This window comes from Odontesthes bonariensis, chromosome 11 (genome assembly GCF_027942865.1).
Source record: "Odontesthes bonariensis isolate fOdoBon6 chromosome 11, fOdoBon6.hap1, whole genome shotgun sequence".
NCBI classification, from domain to species: Eukaryota; Metazoa; Chordata; class Actinopteri; order Atheriniformes; family Atherinopsidae; genus Odontesthes; species Odontesthes bonariensis.
This window is the reverse complement of record NC_134516.1, coordinates 24814123-24829438: the sequence shown is the minus strand read 5'-3', so window position 1 is coordinate 24829438 and position 15316 is coordinate 24814123. Positions and strand designations below refer to the sequence as shown.

The 15316-nt window shown below is 42.7% G+C and overlaps 9 non-coding genes across 9 annotated transcripts; 1 reads left to right on the top strand and 8 right to left on the bottom strand.

Annotated features, from left to right (window-relative positions):
• Window positions 1–302: 302 nt before the first annotated feature.
• Window positions 303–413, bottom strand: trnal-caa (transfer RNA leucine (anticodon CAA)). The gene is made up of 2 exons: window positions 376–413; window positions 303–348 (listed from the first exon to the last, which is right to left on the bottom strand). It is a non-coding gene; the product is annotated as a tRNA-Leu (tRNA).
• A 529-nt stretch (window positions 414–942) lies between these two features.
• On the bottom strand, window positions 943–1015 carry trnak-cuu (transfer RNA lysine (anticodon CUU)). The gene has a single exon. It is a non-coding gene; the product is annotated as a tRNA-Lys (tRNA).
• Window positions 1016–1730: 715 nt separating this feature from the next.
• trnal-caa (transfer RNA leucine (anticodon CAA)) lies at window positions 1731–1841 on the bottom strand. The gene is made up of 2 exons: window positions 1804–1841; window positions 1731–1776 (listed from the first exon to the last, which is right to left on the bottom strand). It is a non-coding gene; the product is annotated as a tRNA-Leu (tRNA).
• A 529-nt stretch (window positions 1842–2370) lies between these two features.
• On the bottom strand, window positions 2371–2443 carry trnak-cuu (transfer RNA lysine (anticodon CUU)). The gene has a single exon. It is a non-coding gene; the product is annotated as a tRNA-Lys (tRNA).
• A 705-nt stretch (window positions 2444–3148) lies between these two features.
• trnal-caa (transfer RNA leucine (anticodon CAA)) lies at window positions 3149–3259 on the bottom strand. Its single transcript has 2 exons — window positions 3222–3259; window positions 3149–3194 (listed from the first exon to the last, which is right to left on the bottom strand). It is a non-coding gene; the product is annotated as a tRNA-Leu (tRNA).
• A 529-nt stretch (window positions 3260–3788) lies between these two features.
• Window positions 3789–3861, bottom strand: trnak-cuu (transfer RNA lysine (anticodon CUU)). The gene has a single exon. It is a non-coding gene; the product is annotated as a tRNA-Lys (tRNA).
• A 717-nt stretch (window positions 3862–4578) lies between these two features.
• trnal-caa (transfer RNA leucine (anticodon CAA)) lies at window positions 4579–4689 on the bottom strand. The gene is made up of 2 exons: window positions 4652–4689; window positions 4579–4624 (listed from the first exon to the last, which is right to left on the bottom strand). It is a non-coding gene; the product is annotated as a tRNA-Leu (tRNA).
• A 511-nt stretch (window positions 4690–5200) lies between these two features.
• Window positions 5201–5273, bottom strand: trnak-cuu (transfer RNA lysine (anticodon CUU)). Its single transcript has one exon. It is a non-coding gene; the product is annotated as a tRNA-Lys (tRNA).
• A 9459-nt stretch (window positions 5274–14732) lies between these two features.
• On the top strand, window positions 14733–14805 carry trnav-aac (transfer RNA valine (anticodon AAC)). The gene has a single exon. It is a non-coding gene; the product is annotated as a tRNA-Val (tRNA).
• Window positions 14806–15316: the final 511 nt, after the last annotated feature.

The window sequence follows — 15316 nt, the reverse complement described above, 5'->3', positions numbered from 1 at the left end:
TACCTTTGCCTCGATGTCCTAAATTGTTGTGTCATGTTTGTGTCACATAAGACTGACATCACAGGACTTTTTGACCTCCTTGCTATAACGACTCCACCCACATTGAGGTGGTTGTGAGTAAGTACTGGTGGAAAAGAGCGTAATGTTGCAGGAGAACTGCCTCATCGCACATCAGAATTGTGTATGTTAATGGGAGGAACTGAAGGCCCGTCTTCAGAGATAAATGCCCTTTTTCACCATGGCCTGACATGGCTTTCTTCATGGTCTTCTAATATGCAAGTAAGATTTAAGCATGAAATTAATGTCAGGAGTGGGATTTGAACCCACGTCTCCTTTGGGAGACCAGAAGTCCCTGTGCTAAGGAAGGAATGAAGCCTTGAGTCTGGCGCCTTAGACCGCTCGGCCATCCTGACACCATTACTTCCCTGACTGTGTAAAATACGACAAACGTGAACCAAAATTCAAAACGCTACTCCACTTGACTATATTCGACTCAGGTTTTAGGGTTTTTCATGAGGGAGTAACAGCTGGTAGCAGGTACATTTTTAGCACATACAAGGCAGGGATTCGAGTTGAGTCGAGCCGAAAATGTGATGTCTACAGACTGCAGGCCACTGATAGGCCAGGGAGTGATGTCACTGGATGAGTAATGAAGGCAAGAGAGGGCCAGAGGCCATGGGTCGTTATTCAGATTTTTCTTATTTTGTTTTAAAGTGAATGATCATACTTGAGCAAAAAGGGAATACAGAAATGACGTAAGCCCAAAGAAAGGTAAACATAATGCTCTTGCGCAAGTTTGAATGTTTTTGATTCATATTGTGCATTTCAGGAGGTTTGTGATCATTCAAAGAGGCACCACTGAGGACGCTGTGATGGTGGTAACAGAGCTGAACTTTGACTTTAAGTGCTGGATCAAACATCTGTTGATTATTAAAACTGCTACGCCCAACGTGGGGCTCGAACCCACGACCCTGAGATTAAGAGTCTCATGCTCTACCGACTGAGCTAGCCGGGCTAATCGCATGTTATAAAATATGCCTTCAGAAAAAAAAAGACGAGATAATACAAGCCTAAGTCAACTTTCAGAGATTTAGAATGACATCAGAACACATTCCTCCTTTTCAACCTCTACCTACTCCACTCGACTGGATCCCACTCAGCTGTTAGGGTTTTCCATGAGGTAATACCACCTGGCACCAGGTGGTACAGTTTTATCACCTACTCGGTCGGGGTCGAGTTGAGTTGAGCCGAAAATGTGACATCTACAGACTGCAGGCCACTGATTGGCCAGGGAGCGATGTCACTGGATGAGTCATGAAAGCCACTCCTTAACAAGAACCGGCAACAGCAACAGTTGGATTTGATGTATTCTGTGATCGTCAACGAGGTGGATTGCTAGACGCAAAGACATAGACCAAGCAGCAGGTAAACCTTTGCCTCGATGTCCTAAATTGTTGTGTCATGTTTGTGTCACATAAGACTGACATCACAGGACTTTTGGACCTCCTTGCTATAACAATCCCACCCACATTGAGGTGGTTGTGAGTAAGTACTGGTGAAAAAGAGCTTAATGTTGCAGGAGAACTGCCTCATCGCACATCAGAATTGTGTATGTTAATGCGAGGAACTGAAGGCCCGTCTTCAGAGATAAATGCCCTTTTTCACCATGGCCTGACATGGCTTTCTTCATGGTCTTCTAATATGCAAGTAAGATTTAAGCATGAAATTAATGTCAGGAGTGGGATTTGAACCCACGTCTCCTTTGGGAGACCAGAAGTCCCTGTGCTAAGGAAGGAATGAAGCCTTGAGTCTGGCGCCTTAGACCGCTCGGCCATCCTGACACCATTACTTCCCTGACTGTGTAAAATACGACAAACGTGAACCAAAATTCAAAACGCTACTCCACTTGACTATATTGGACTCAGGTTTTAGGGTTTTTCATGAGGGAGTAACAGCTGGTAGCAGGTACATTTTTAGCACCTACACGGCAGGGATTCGAGTTGAGTCGAGCCGAAAATGTGACGTCTACAGACTGCAGGCCACTGATTGGCCAGGGAGTGATGTCACTGGATGAGTAATGAAGGCAAGAGAGGGCCAGAGGCCATGGGTCGTTATTCAGATTTTTCTTATTTTGTTTTAAAGTGAATGATCATACTTGAGCAAAAAGGGAATACAGAAATGACGTAAGCCCAAAGAAAGGTAAACATAATGCTCTTGCGCAAGTTTGAATGTTTTTGATTCATATTGTGCATTTCAGGAGGTTTGTGATCATTCAAAGAGGCACCACTGAGGACGCTGTGATGGTGGTAACAGAGCTGAACTTTGACTTTAAGTGCTGGATCAAACATCTATTGATTACTAAAACTGCTACGCCCAACGTGGGGCTCGAACCCACGACCCTGAGATTAAGAGTCTCATGCTCTACCGACTGAGCTAGCCGGGCTAATCGCATGTTATAAAATATGCCTTCCGAAAAAAAAAAGACGAGATAAAACAAGCCTAAGTCAACTTTCAGAGATTTAGAATGACATCAGAACACATTCCTCCCTTTTCAACCTCTACCTACTCCACTCGACTGGATCCCACTCAGCTGTTAGGGTTTTCCATGAGGTAATACCACCTGGCACCAGGTGGTACAGTTTTAGCACCTACTCGGTCGGGGTCGAGTTGAGTTGAGCCGAAAATGTGACATCTACAGACTGCAGGCCACTGATTGGCCAGGGAGTGATGTCACTGGATGAGTCATGAAAGCCACTCCTTAACAAGAACCGGCAACAGCAACAGTTGGATTTGATGTATTCTGTGATCGTCAACGAGGTGGATTGCTAGACGCAAAGACATAGACCAAGCAGCAGGTATACCTTTGCCTCGATGTCCTAAATTGTTGTGTCATGTTTGTGTCACATAAGACTGACATCACAGGACTTTTGGACCTCCTTGCTATAACGACCCCACCCACATTGAGGTGGTTGTGAGTAAGTACTAGTGGAAAAGAGCTTAATGTTGCAGGAGAACTGCCTCATCGCACATCAGAATTGTGTATGTTAATTGGAGGAACTGAAGGCCCGTCTTCAGAGATAAATAACCTTTTTCACCATGGCCTGACATGGCTTTCTAATATGCAAGTAAGATTTAAGCATGAAATTAATGTCAGGAGTGGGATTTGAACCCACGTCTCCTTTGGGAGACCAGAAGTCCCTGTGCTAAGGAAGGAATGAAGCCTTGAGTCTGGTGCCTTAGACCGCTCGGCCATCCTGACACCATTACTTCCCTGACTGTGTAAAATACGACAAACGTGAACCAAAATTCAAAACGCTACTCCACTTGACTATATTGGACTCAGGTTTTAGGATTTTTTACGAGGGAGTAACAGCTGGTAGCAGGTACATTTTTAGCACCTACACGGCAGGGATTCGAGTTGAGTCGAGCCAAAAATGTGACGTCTACAGACTGCAGGCCACTGATTGGCCAGGGAGTGATGTCACTGGATGAGTAATGAAGGCAAGAGAGGGCCAGAGGCCATGGGTCGTTATTCAGATTTTTCTTATTTGGTTTTAAAGTGAATGATCATACTTGAGCAAAAAGGGAATACAGAAATGACATGAGCCCAAAGAAAGGTAAACATAATGCTCTTGCGCAAGTTTGAATGTTTTTGATTCATATTGTGCATTTCAGGAGGTTTGTGATCATTCAAAGAGGCACCACTGAGGACGCTGTGATGGTGGTAACAGAGCTGAACTTTGACTTTAAGTGCTGGATCAAACATCTATTGATTACTAAAACTGCTACGCCCAACGTGGGGCTCGAACCCACGACCCTGAGATTAAGAGTCTCATGCTCTACCGATTAAGCTAGCCGGGCTAATCGCATGTTATAAAATATGCCTTCCGAAAAAAAAAAGACGAGATAAAACAAGCCTAAGTCAACTTTCAGAGATTTAGAATGACATCAGAACACATTCCTCCCTTTTCAACCTCTACCTACTCCACTCGACTGGATCCCACTCAGCTGTTAGGGTTTTCCATGAGGTAATACCACCTGGCACCAGGTGGTACAATTTTAGCACCTACTCGGTCGGGGTCGAGTTGAGTTGAGCCGAAAATGTGACATCTACAGACTGCAGGCCACTGATTGGCCAGGGAGTGATGTCACTGGATGAGTAATGAAAGCCACTCCTTAACAAGAACCGGCAACAGCAACAGTTGGATTTGATGTATTCTGTGATCGTCAACGAGGTGGATTGCTAGACGCAAAGACATAGACCAAGCAGCAGGTATACCTTTGCCTCGATGTCCTAAATTGTTGTGTCATGTTTGTGTCACATAAGACTGACATCACAGGACTTTTGGACCTCCTTGCTATAACGACCCCACCCACATTGAGGTGGTTGTGAGTAAGTACTAGTGGAAAAGAGCTTAATGTTGCAGGAGAACTGCCTCATCGCACATCAGAATTGTGTATGTTAATGGGAGGAACTGAAGGCCCGTCTTCAGAGATAAATGCCCTTTTTCACCATGGCCTGACATGGCTTTCTTCATGGTGTTCTAATATGCAAGTAAGATTTAAGCATGAAATTAATGTCAGGAGTGGGATTTGAACCCACGTCTCCTTTGGGAGACCAGAAGTCCCTGTGCTAAGGAAGGAATGAAGCCTTGAGTCTGGCACCTTAGACCTCTCGGCCATCCTGACACCATTACTTCCCTTACTGTGTAAAATACGACAAACTTGAACCAAAATTCAAAACGCTACTCCACTTGACTATATTCGACTCAGGTTTTAGGGTTTTTCACGAGGGAGTAACAGCTGGTAGCAGGTACATTTTTAGCACCTACACGGCAGGGATTCGAGTTGAGTCGAGCCGAAAATGTGACGTCTACAGACTGCAGGCCACTGATTGGCCAGGGAGTGATGTCACTGGATGAGTAATGAAGGCAAGAGAGGGCCAGAGGCCATGGGTCGTTATTCAGATTTTTCTTATTTGGTTTTAAAGTGAATGATCATACTTGAGCAAAAAGGGAATACAGAAATGACATGAGCCCAAAGAAAGGTAAACATAAGGCTCTTGCGCAAGTTTGAATGTTTTTGATTCATATTGTGCATTTCAGGAGGTTTGTGATCATTCAAAGAGGCACCACTTAGGACGCTGTGATGGATGACTTTAAGTGCTGGATCAAACATCTGTTGATTACTAAAACTGCTACGCCCAACGTGGGGCTCGAACCCACGACCCTGAGATTAAGAGTCTCATGCTCTACCGACTGAGCTAGCCGGGCTAATCACATGTTATAAAACATGCCTTCCGAAAAAAAAGACGAGATAAAACAAGCCTAAGTCAACTTTCAGAGATTTAGAATGACATCAGAACACATTCCTCCCTTTTCAACCTCTACCTACTCCACTCGACTGGATCCCACTCAGCTGTTAGGGTTTTCCATGAGGTAATACCACCTGGCACCAGGTGGTACATTTTTAGCACCTACTCGGTCGGGGTCGAGTTGAGTTGAGCCCAAAATGTGACATCTACAGACTGCAGGCCACTGATTGGCCAGGGAGTGATGTCACTGGATGAGTCATGAAAGCCACTCCTTAACAAGAACAGGCAACAGCAACAGTTGGATTTGATGTATTCTGTGATCGTCAACGAGGTGGATTGCTAGACGCAAAGACATAGACCAAGCAGCAGGTAAACCTTTGCCTCGATGTCCTAAATTGTTGTGTCATGTTTGTGTCACATAAGACTGACATCACAGGACTTTTGGACCTCCTTGCTATAACGACCCCACCCACATTGAGGTGGTTGTGAGTAAGTACTGGTGGAAAAGAGCTTAATGTTGCAGGAGAACTGCCTCATCGCACATCAGAATGAATAATAATAATAATACATTTTATATATAGGCACCTTTCATAGGCACTCAAGGGGGGTATTCCTAGAAAGTAGCTAAAGAAAGCCAGGCTGTAGCCGGAAAGCGTCGCTTTAACTAACACCATCTCCCAATTAAGCCTCAAGTCGTTCCATGAAGCCAGCTCAGCTGCATCTCAGTGAGGCTAATCCAAGCGAGGCTTACATAGCCTGGCTAAGTGCGAGTGTACGAGGAACGTAAGAAGCCCTGACGAGTGGATGGTGGAAAAACAGAGATGGCAGAAAAGGAGAGCAAGACAAGAGCTTTTATTTTTTCAGCAGCTGAACAAATAATGCTTATGGAGCTGCATGAGGATTTTAAAAGTTCATCATCAGAAATGGTAATACAACTGTGATCAATAAAGCGAAGAAACGGCATGGCTAACAACTGCAGACAGACTAAATAAATTATGAAAGTTTCATACCATTGTCAATTGTTAGACATTTATTTTACTGTCCTCATGTATTTATGCTCTCCTCTTTGTGTTATAATTTGTATACATAAAGCATGCTGAATTGTCTCTGTATGAGATGTACAGCACAAATATACTGGCCCTGCTCACTTTATTAATAACCCAATAATCGACACGCATCATCATACTTTGTGACTATATTATCCCGTGTGTGTGACCCAGATATTAATTTTTCACTGTTACATCTCACCAGGAGCAATCTTAACAGCCAAAAGCGTACCTGGCAGCAAGTGAAGGTAAAGTACAGGAAAATATTTCAGAGTGGTAAGTAGCCTTTGAAGAAATGTGTTTGTCCAATAAAGAGAGCGCCAAACTAGATATGGAATACAAGAAACTGAAAATAAAAAAGATCAAGCTAGAGATTATGAAACTGGAGAGGGACGTGTATAAATTCAGAAAAAGGAGAATTTCGTGTTGTGAACTGTATTTAATTCTGGTTTCTCTCCACAGCTTGAGAAACATGTAATAATAATTAAACAATTCAACACAACTTGAACTCAAACTTGTCATTATTGTACGGTTCATGCAACGTGTTAGAAATGTGTTTTTTACATTTATATTCACAGTGGGGTGCCATGACCTAAACGTGTGGAAAGTTATAAATCATCTCTGTCCATTTAGCCTTCTTACACTTGCTCTGACTTAAACTGCTACTGTGTCAATGCTAAATTATGAAAAGAAGTTCTAACTCAAAGGTCACAACAATAAGGATCAAAGGAAATATGTGTCCCTGTATAGGTCCCTCACTGTGTCAGGAGAAACTGAGTCCTTTCAGGCACTAGAACCTGCAGGGACTCAACGAAGAAAAGACTTGAGCCTGAAAAGTTGTCCACAAGACAAAATGTATAAAATATGAAGTATACTATTAATTTAAGATGGCTCTGTCAGAAGTCAGCCATGGTGCCTGAGAAGTTTAAGCAATGAACCTGTATTTAATTTGGCCAAAGGTCATTTCTATCCGTGCCCTTGTTTTAGCATGTGAATGTGCATGTGAATGTGCATGTGCATGTGCATGTGCATGTGCATGTGAATGTGCATGTGAATGTGCATGTGCATGTGCATGTGCATGTGCATGTGCATGTGCATGTGCATGTGCATGTGCATGTGCATGTGCATGCGCATGTGCATGTGCATGCTTCTTTCTGAACACAACACACAGTGTGGACACATCATGGCTGGGACAGCAGCAGCCACAAACACGTCCAAACTTTCTGTATTCAGCAGATGTGGAATATAGCTGATGGATCACTTTTTAAAGAAAGTCCAGCAAAACTTTGGACACATTCTGAGTCTCCACAAAAGAAGAAGAAATGTTGTTGAAAAGTCAGTTTGTCATTTTATCGAGGTCTCTCTGCTCTTTGTGTAACTTAGATATTCTACATCTGAAATGATTCTTTATAAAGTATTTTATTCAAATAAAACGATAACCTCTGATCTGAAGACAGCTGATTTAGTGCCGGTCACATGATCACATCATTTATAGGATTAAAAACATGTTAGATTTGTACAAAAGAGCCTCAGATTATCAACACTGATTATTTTAGATCTAAAGAAATGAATGATCACTTTTCTTTGTGGGACACGTTTCCATCAAAGTGTGAGACGATATGAATGAATGAATGAATGAATGAATGAATGAATGAATGAATGAATGAATGAGTTCAGAGTTGGTTCAAACAGCTCTTCAACATGTTGAACTCATCAGTTACAGAGGAGAGGGAGAGGTCATTTAAGGGCTGTAAATCATCTTTAATGGTGCCACATGTGTCCAGTTTGTCTTTGTTACCATAACTGGACAAACTCTGATGATCAGGACTGAATAAATGTTACTGATCCATGTTCAGTTCAGCTCTAATGTAACTCATATCTGCTGGAACTGTGACGGAAGGGGACTTTTCATTTATGGTGATATCGCCCTCTTGTGGTGTAAATATAAACTGCATGATGTCAGTTTGGCCTCTCGGACTGCAGAAACTCCATATTTTTACTGAACTGCCACAAAAAGGACAGATCTGTCAAAGATGAAGAAAATAAATGTAGAATTATAAAGACTTTTCTCATCTTCTTGTTGAAGCTCCAACCTCCATCATATCATAAAGATCTCATCCATCCTTTCCCTGTTCCTGCTGCACACACCTGTTGTAGTATAAGCAGCAGGGTATCAGAGTCTCCTGAGGTGACACCACAGTCTGGAATACAGATGTTGGTAAATTGTTCAGAACAACATACTCACACTCACACATGCACCAAATTAAGCACAAGCTGTGTTTGTGGAACCAACAGGAGGCCGTTGATGTCTGCAGTGATTTTAGTGGCATTAAGACTCATTAGAGCGGAGTTATTGAATATTTCTGTAGCAGGTGTTGCAGCCGGCTGCACATGGAGACTAATGTTATTTTCCTGCTCCAAGGACAGCTTATTTGGATTCAAATGTTTATCTGATGGAGAGAGGTGTGATTTGATCTGGAACGACGCTTTATTTTGGAGGTATTTATTCAGCAAGTGCGAATCTGTCAATATGTGTCAAACTTTACCGAACCCTGTTGCTGTTGTTCTACCGCCGCCTCCATCTTTTAGTGTCCGCGTTAAAGCAATACAATGTAACTTCTCAAAAAGCCCATTATGGAGCTCCCCCTACAGGCTTGGAGGTAATGTACGGTTACACTGTCGTAAATACAACACCCTTTCGCTTTCACGTTTCACGTTTGTTGACGAACCGGCGAGGAGTCAGAAGGTGCAAGCTATGTCGACCGAGAAGGTAAGAGTAATCAAACCAAACAGCTGAAAACTTTCTACTGTATACACTTAAAAACATGGGGCCTCATGTGTTTGTTCTTGTGGACAACTTTCCTGTTAGCTGAAACATTTCAGAGTTCTCCTCAGACTGTATTCAGTGGGCATAAAGGTGTCTTTAACAGAGGGAACGAGGATTTATCTCTGTGCTTCACCCCGGCAGAAGCAGCCAGCGAGGGGGCGGGGCTTGTTCCAAACGCTCAGCTGCTCTCCCATTGGTTATTACTTATGACGTCAGAGACGGACAAAGTTCCTACTGGCTCCTAAAGCCGGTGTAGCGGAAGTGGTTCTGGAGGCAGCAGCAACACTTGTAATGTTCACAGCTTCTGTTTGACACCTCAGAGTTTATAAAACTCATACAACACTATCAGAACACATGGTCACCATAGGAACCTTTATAAGTTCAGGCTTTCTAAAGTAACGGGACACACACACATCAGTCCAATCCAGATGTTTTTCTCATCTTTTCATAGTTTCCTGTTTTGCCTTCATAACTCAGATGGAATCAGTCAGTGAAAAACACAGCAGGCTGTGAGAGAAAGTAAAGGTGTTCACCAGACCAACCAAGCCTGAACCTGAGGGATGTATCACTTAAATTACTGAGCACATCATCAGACAGGAGAAGAAGAAGCCCATTTTCACTGATATCAGCATCAGATAGCAGACCTGGAGGTGCTTTTCTTTCTACAGCTGGCCTTCACTCCTCTGTGTCTTCTCTCCAACCATCTTTGTCCCAACCATTGCATCTGTGGTGTTCAGCACATCTGCAGCATCAGGCCCGCTGGCTCCGTTCTGCTCGTCTTCGGCAGACGGAGCTTTTTCATGGCAGGAAACCATCCAGAGAGTCAGGATTCTGCAGGAACCACTGGAAGACTTTCACTTCCTCCTTTAGTTGAACGCTTCATCAAACTGACATAATGCAGTTCCTCTATTCGCCACCAGAGGGAGACACATCTCCATCAATGCAGAGTCCAGCTCAGTATTACTGACAGTACTTCACAGCCACTGAGAGGACACATTTAAATCAGTAACATACAAAGAAATGATTTCTATATTTGAGCCAGGCTTCCACCTCCATATAAGACACACACTGTGTCCTCATACAACAAGCAGCTCTCCTGTCTGAGCTTCACATCTTTACAGTTAGCATCAGCACACACAGCATGTTGATGAAGATTCTCACTCATCCAGGTCATGGTAATCCTAAGAGCTCACATCCTCTGGCCTAAAAGGCCTCTAGCAAAGAGCCAGATAAAACCAGCCACCCACTCTCCAGATAAAGGGCCTTATGAGCTGCTGAAGTTCTTCAGGTAAATAAGTTTATATTAGTTTCTCTTTTGGTCAGAGGCTCTGGTGCTCTGGAGTTACACCAAGTGTTTCTGAACGTTAGCTGCAACACCTTTAAAACCTGTTTTATCTCCATGCAAACAACAGATAATCCTAACTGTCCTGTAGTTCGTAATGTGTCAGATCTCCATTTATTCCATCTCTTTCGCTGCAGTTTTAAAACTTCATTACATTTGTTTTGTTGTTGAACCACCAAACCAGCTCAGAAGACACAGTATTTAATGGCTATCAGGTTGAGTGGAGGATGTAAATGAACAAGTGGTTCCCTTCAAGCAAGTAAGAACATTCATCTTGAAAATCAACAGATATCAGCTTGCTGCACTTTTGCATGAAAGGATAACAAATCCAAGCCTGCAATTGTTATTAAGTTTTAAACAAGAGGCACAAGACTGAAGCGTTGGAACAGACAATTATAGCAGATAATAAAACACTTGTGATCTGTGGTGATTTCAACATTGACCTCTTAAAGGTACATAATCCTAAACAAACTTGTGATTTCTTGGCTGCGTTATACGGTAGAGGCTTGTATCCACTGATCACAAAGCCGAGCAGAGGATCCACAAATAGTGCAACATTAACTGACAACATTTTTACACATTCCTTGGACACTGGTATAAATAGTGGTTTGGTAATAAGTGATGTAAGTGATCATTTAGCTGTATTTGCAACATTTAATGATCAACTACAGAGGAAGAAAACAGAAAAGCGTAGATATGAAAGGGTAAGGACTGTTAAAGCAATTAATGCTTCAGAAATGAGCTTTAAAACAAGAGTGGAATGAGTTTCATACAGATGAAGTAAACACTGCAGACAATTCATTCTTCAACTGTTATTTATCTCTCCATGATAAACACTGTCCAACAGTTTTATGTTCACATAAGCATAGTTATGCTGAGAAACTTCGGATAACAAAGGCATTAAAAAATGCATGTAAGAAGAAAAATAAACTTTATGGAGACTTCATCAAAACTAGAACAGAGGTTGCTGAAAAACGCTGAGATGTACAAAAACAGGCTGACCAACATGTTGAGGCAAGCAAAGAAGCAACATTATGATAAAATGTTACAAATAAATCAAAATAATATGAAGCGCACATGGAACATCCTAAATAATGTAATGGTGAATAAGCCTTGATCACCAGATCAACCTAAGTGTTTCATAAAGGACAATAAGGTGTTTGGCAATCTGACTGAAGCGGCTGATGAATGTAACTCAGTACAGCGGCTCGTGAATCCTCTGGTGCACGTTGAGCATCGTCATGGTCTTGAATTCCTTCCTGCAGTCGTCACATTTCATGAGGTCCCTCATTTCCACGAGGTTCTCCTGGTGCTCCTTCAGGGCGGACGCGTACTGGAAGTGTTTGCCGTAGTTTGAGCACCACACGGGTATCTTCAGCGACGACCCCTGTTGGTGGTCGGTGCCGCTCACTTCTGCTCTTGACTCTTTTCTCCAAAAGAAACGGGTGCTCTTCTTCTGGCAAATGGCGTAAATCTGGTGTCTTTTCAGCCCGTGCATGTGTTTAAAATGCTTGTTGCAGTGGATGCAGTGATAGGGCCGATCGTCCGTGTGGCACTGTATGTGTCTGTTCAGTGTTCTGACACTCTCAAATGCTTTACGGGACACACTTTGAGGGCTTTCTTTGCCACGTTTTGAACAGGTGCAGATGGGCTCTCCTCAGACGTCCCAGCAGGTGTTTCTAAATGAGCTTCCTTTGTGTCGCTGTCACAGTTCTGAGCGTCAGCGCCTGCCAGAATCTGCTCCAGCGTCTTGCTCTGCAGTGTGTCCTTAAAACATCTGAGGAAACTGGACAAGTGGAGGACAAAAGAAGAAGTGTCAGACCTAAAAAACTATCTACAGAAGATGAACAATATCTGAAAGTGATGTCCTTAAGAAAGAGGAAAAAATCCAGCAAAGACCTGACACAGGAGCTGAGAGATGCATCTGGACCTTCAGCTGATCCATCGGCTGCTGGCCCGAGCCTCATCAGAGATGGGCTCCATGGAAGGGTGGCTGTCAGGAAGCCGTTCTTAAGGAAGGGAAACAGTAAGCATTGTTTCTAAGTGCTTGTTAAAATGATTATTTTAGATAGTAATTATTGTTTTTTAGGCGATGTGAAAACCGTTTGCTGTGACTTTCAAATATGCTTCAAAAACTGGACGTGTTTCTTCAGATTAACTCCTGACCAGCTGTGAAAAAGCAGTGAAAATGTCTGGCCTGTATAAACTTTGTGATGTCAAACAAGATCAGAGATGACATTGCTTGTGATGTCACTACAGTGATGACATCACAGCTTTGTGAAGGCTTCTGTTCTGTCTCTTCTGGTCTGTGGTTCCAACCACAGATTCTGGATGGAAGTGAAGTCCGGATTCCAGAATGTTGATTTGTGTTCTCTGTTAATCTCTGGACGACTTCAGCTGATTACTTCCTGTCACTGTCACGTTGGAAGGTCCACTTCTGCCAGTTTTTCAGCAGCCAGTATCATGTTTTCCACCAGCAGTGTTTTCCAAGACAGAATAATGTCAGTTTGTTTAAAATGTTGCCAAAATAAACTATTACAATTACAACAAATGTCATCTCAGGGCACTTCAATAATAAAGTCCAATTCAGGCCAATTGGAGTTCAATTCATTGTAATTATAATCAGAATGAATCCAATTCATTCATACAGAGCAATTCAAAAACTATTTCCTCGCTAAGAAAACCAACAGATGGCACAGAACTTGCACTATTTCTAATTAGATAGAACTTTTTAATAGTTCTAAGATCATATCTTTCTGGCTTTATTTGCATTTTACAAAGAGTCCCGAGTAATTATGAAAGTGGGGTTTTAATTTGAAGAAAAACAGTTATTAAACAGTGGGCCGTGTGAGCAGCAATCAGGGGAGTGAGGAGTTCACAGATCATAGACAGAGGCAACCGTCCAACTATTCAAAGCTTTTAAAATGAGTAATAAAATCTGAGAGGTAACCAGGGAAGGAAGGACAAGAGGCAAGGAGGTGGGCAGCCACTGTGTGGCCTAGTGTGGGAATAATCACCTCAGCTGCTGATTTTAGGAGGAGCACCAATAAGCCAAACAGCGTCTCCATCCCAGGAGAAGAGGTGGCTGAGGAACACCTGGGAGTTTACCTGTTGCATATCTCTTATAAGTCTGTGGTGCAGAGTGCATCTTTCTTCAGCAGCATCTGCTGTGGCAGCAGCATCAGAGCCAGCGACTCAAAGAAACTGAGCAAACTGCTAAAGAAGGCTGGCTCTGACCTGGGGACTGCTTTGGAGCTGTGTTTGAGGAGCACTCACTTCTTTTTTTTTTTTTAAACCCCTTGTCCTGTCCAGCATTATGGCAGCAGAATTGTAATCTGAATACCGTTTATGCCAAACGCATTTGCTATACCAAGGGAAGCTTTATGAATGTAAAGCTCCCCTTGATGCCCATCAACTCCTTATTTATTTATTTATTTTTGTTACAATACTTAACATGATGTGATAGTGTGATAGTGCCGAACCGGACCGGGGGACAGAGAGAGAGGGAGAGCGAAGAAGGGAAAAAAAGGAACAGAAATATGAAGAGACAAACATAGAAAACAATGCAAAATCAGACAACCAGCTGCTTCACCTGTAAAAACAAAACTGAAGACAATCCAAGGCTTTTGTGGGGAATCCAGCCTTAGAGGAACCAGGAGCACCTGTAAGCAGACAAGCAGAGAACAAACACACAAACAAAAAAGCACAAGCAGCAGCAATCACATGGCAACCTTCCATCAAGGAATCAAACCCTGTTCCTCCGCTTCACAGGCGGATTCTAACCTTTGACCAGCGAATTGTCAAGCATTTGCATGACTGAGAGAGTAAATTGACTGTGGAAGGGGTTCCATGGTGTAAAGGTCAGCACTATGGACTTTGAATCCAGTGATATGAGTTCAAATCTCAGTGGAACCTTCAGGTGTGTGCTGTCATGGTTGCATTCTGGAAAGAAGATGAGTTGAGTAGGTTAGTCAGTTGTGAAATGACACCAGAGTGCACGATTCCAGTTGAGAGGATCTGTGGTGCTAGTTGAATCTTTTTTGGTTTCCTCTTGCATATTCATTTACGATGCTTCTATTTATCCATGCTCTCCCAGAGGAGTGTGTTACAATCCCACTTCTGACTCAATTTGTTGAAACAAAATTTGGGAAAACTTACCTCATTCTTTGGCTTCCCGAACACTAGTGAATAGGCATGGTTCCAGTTTCCGTAGTGTAGTGGTTATCACATTCGCCTAACACGCAAAAGGTCCTCAGTTCGAAACTGGGCGGAAACATTATTGCTCCTCCTTTATGTATTTCATCCTTGTCTGAAGATGTATGACTGCACGTTAATGATAGCAACATCAACATATTCATAATTATGGATAGGAGGGGAGCCTCATCTACTATTCTTGACATGTAAAGTCAATTTTTGCAGGTTTTGAAAAGATTTTCTGATGCTATGGTGTGAAACGGACTTTGGCGAATCCCTAGCTGCTGAGCGAAAATGGCAGCTTTTATGAGTATTAAAGGAGACATATTTTACCTCTTTAAACAAGTTAGAATTGGTCTATGGCACTGAAGCCATGGTAACGGCCCGCGGGCTGGAACCGGCCCGAATGGACATCACAACCGGCCCGGTTACATCAGTGGTTGAGAAGTTTGTTTTTTTTTAAATAAATAATACTATTATCAACAAATTTAAATCTACTTTTGTTTTTTGATCCTTAACCCCCTTGTGTCCAAGGCCTTTTCAGAGACTTTGAGGCAGTTGTCACCACCTTGACATTTTCAAGTATTTCAACT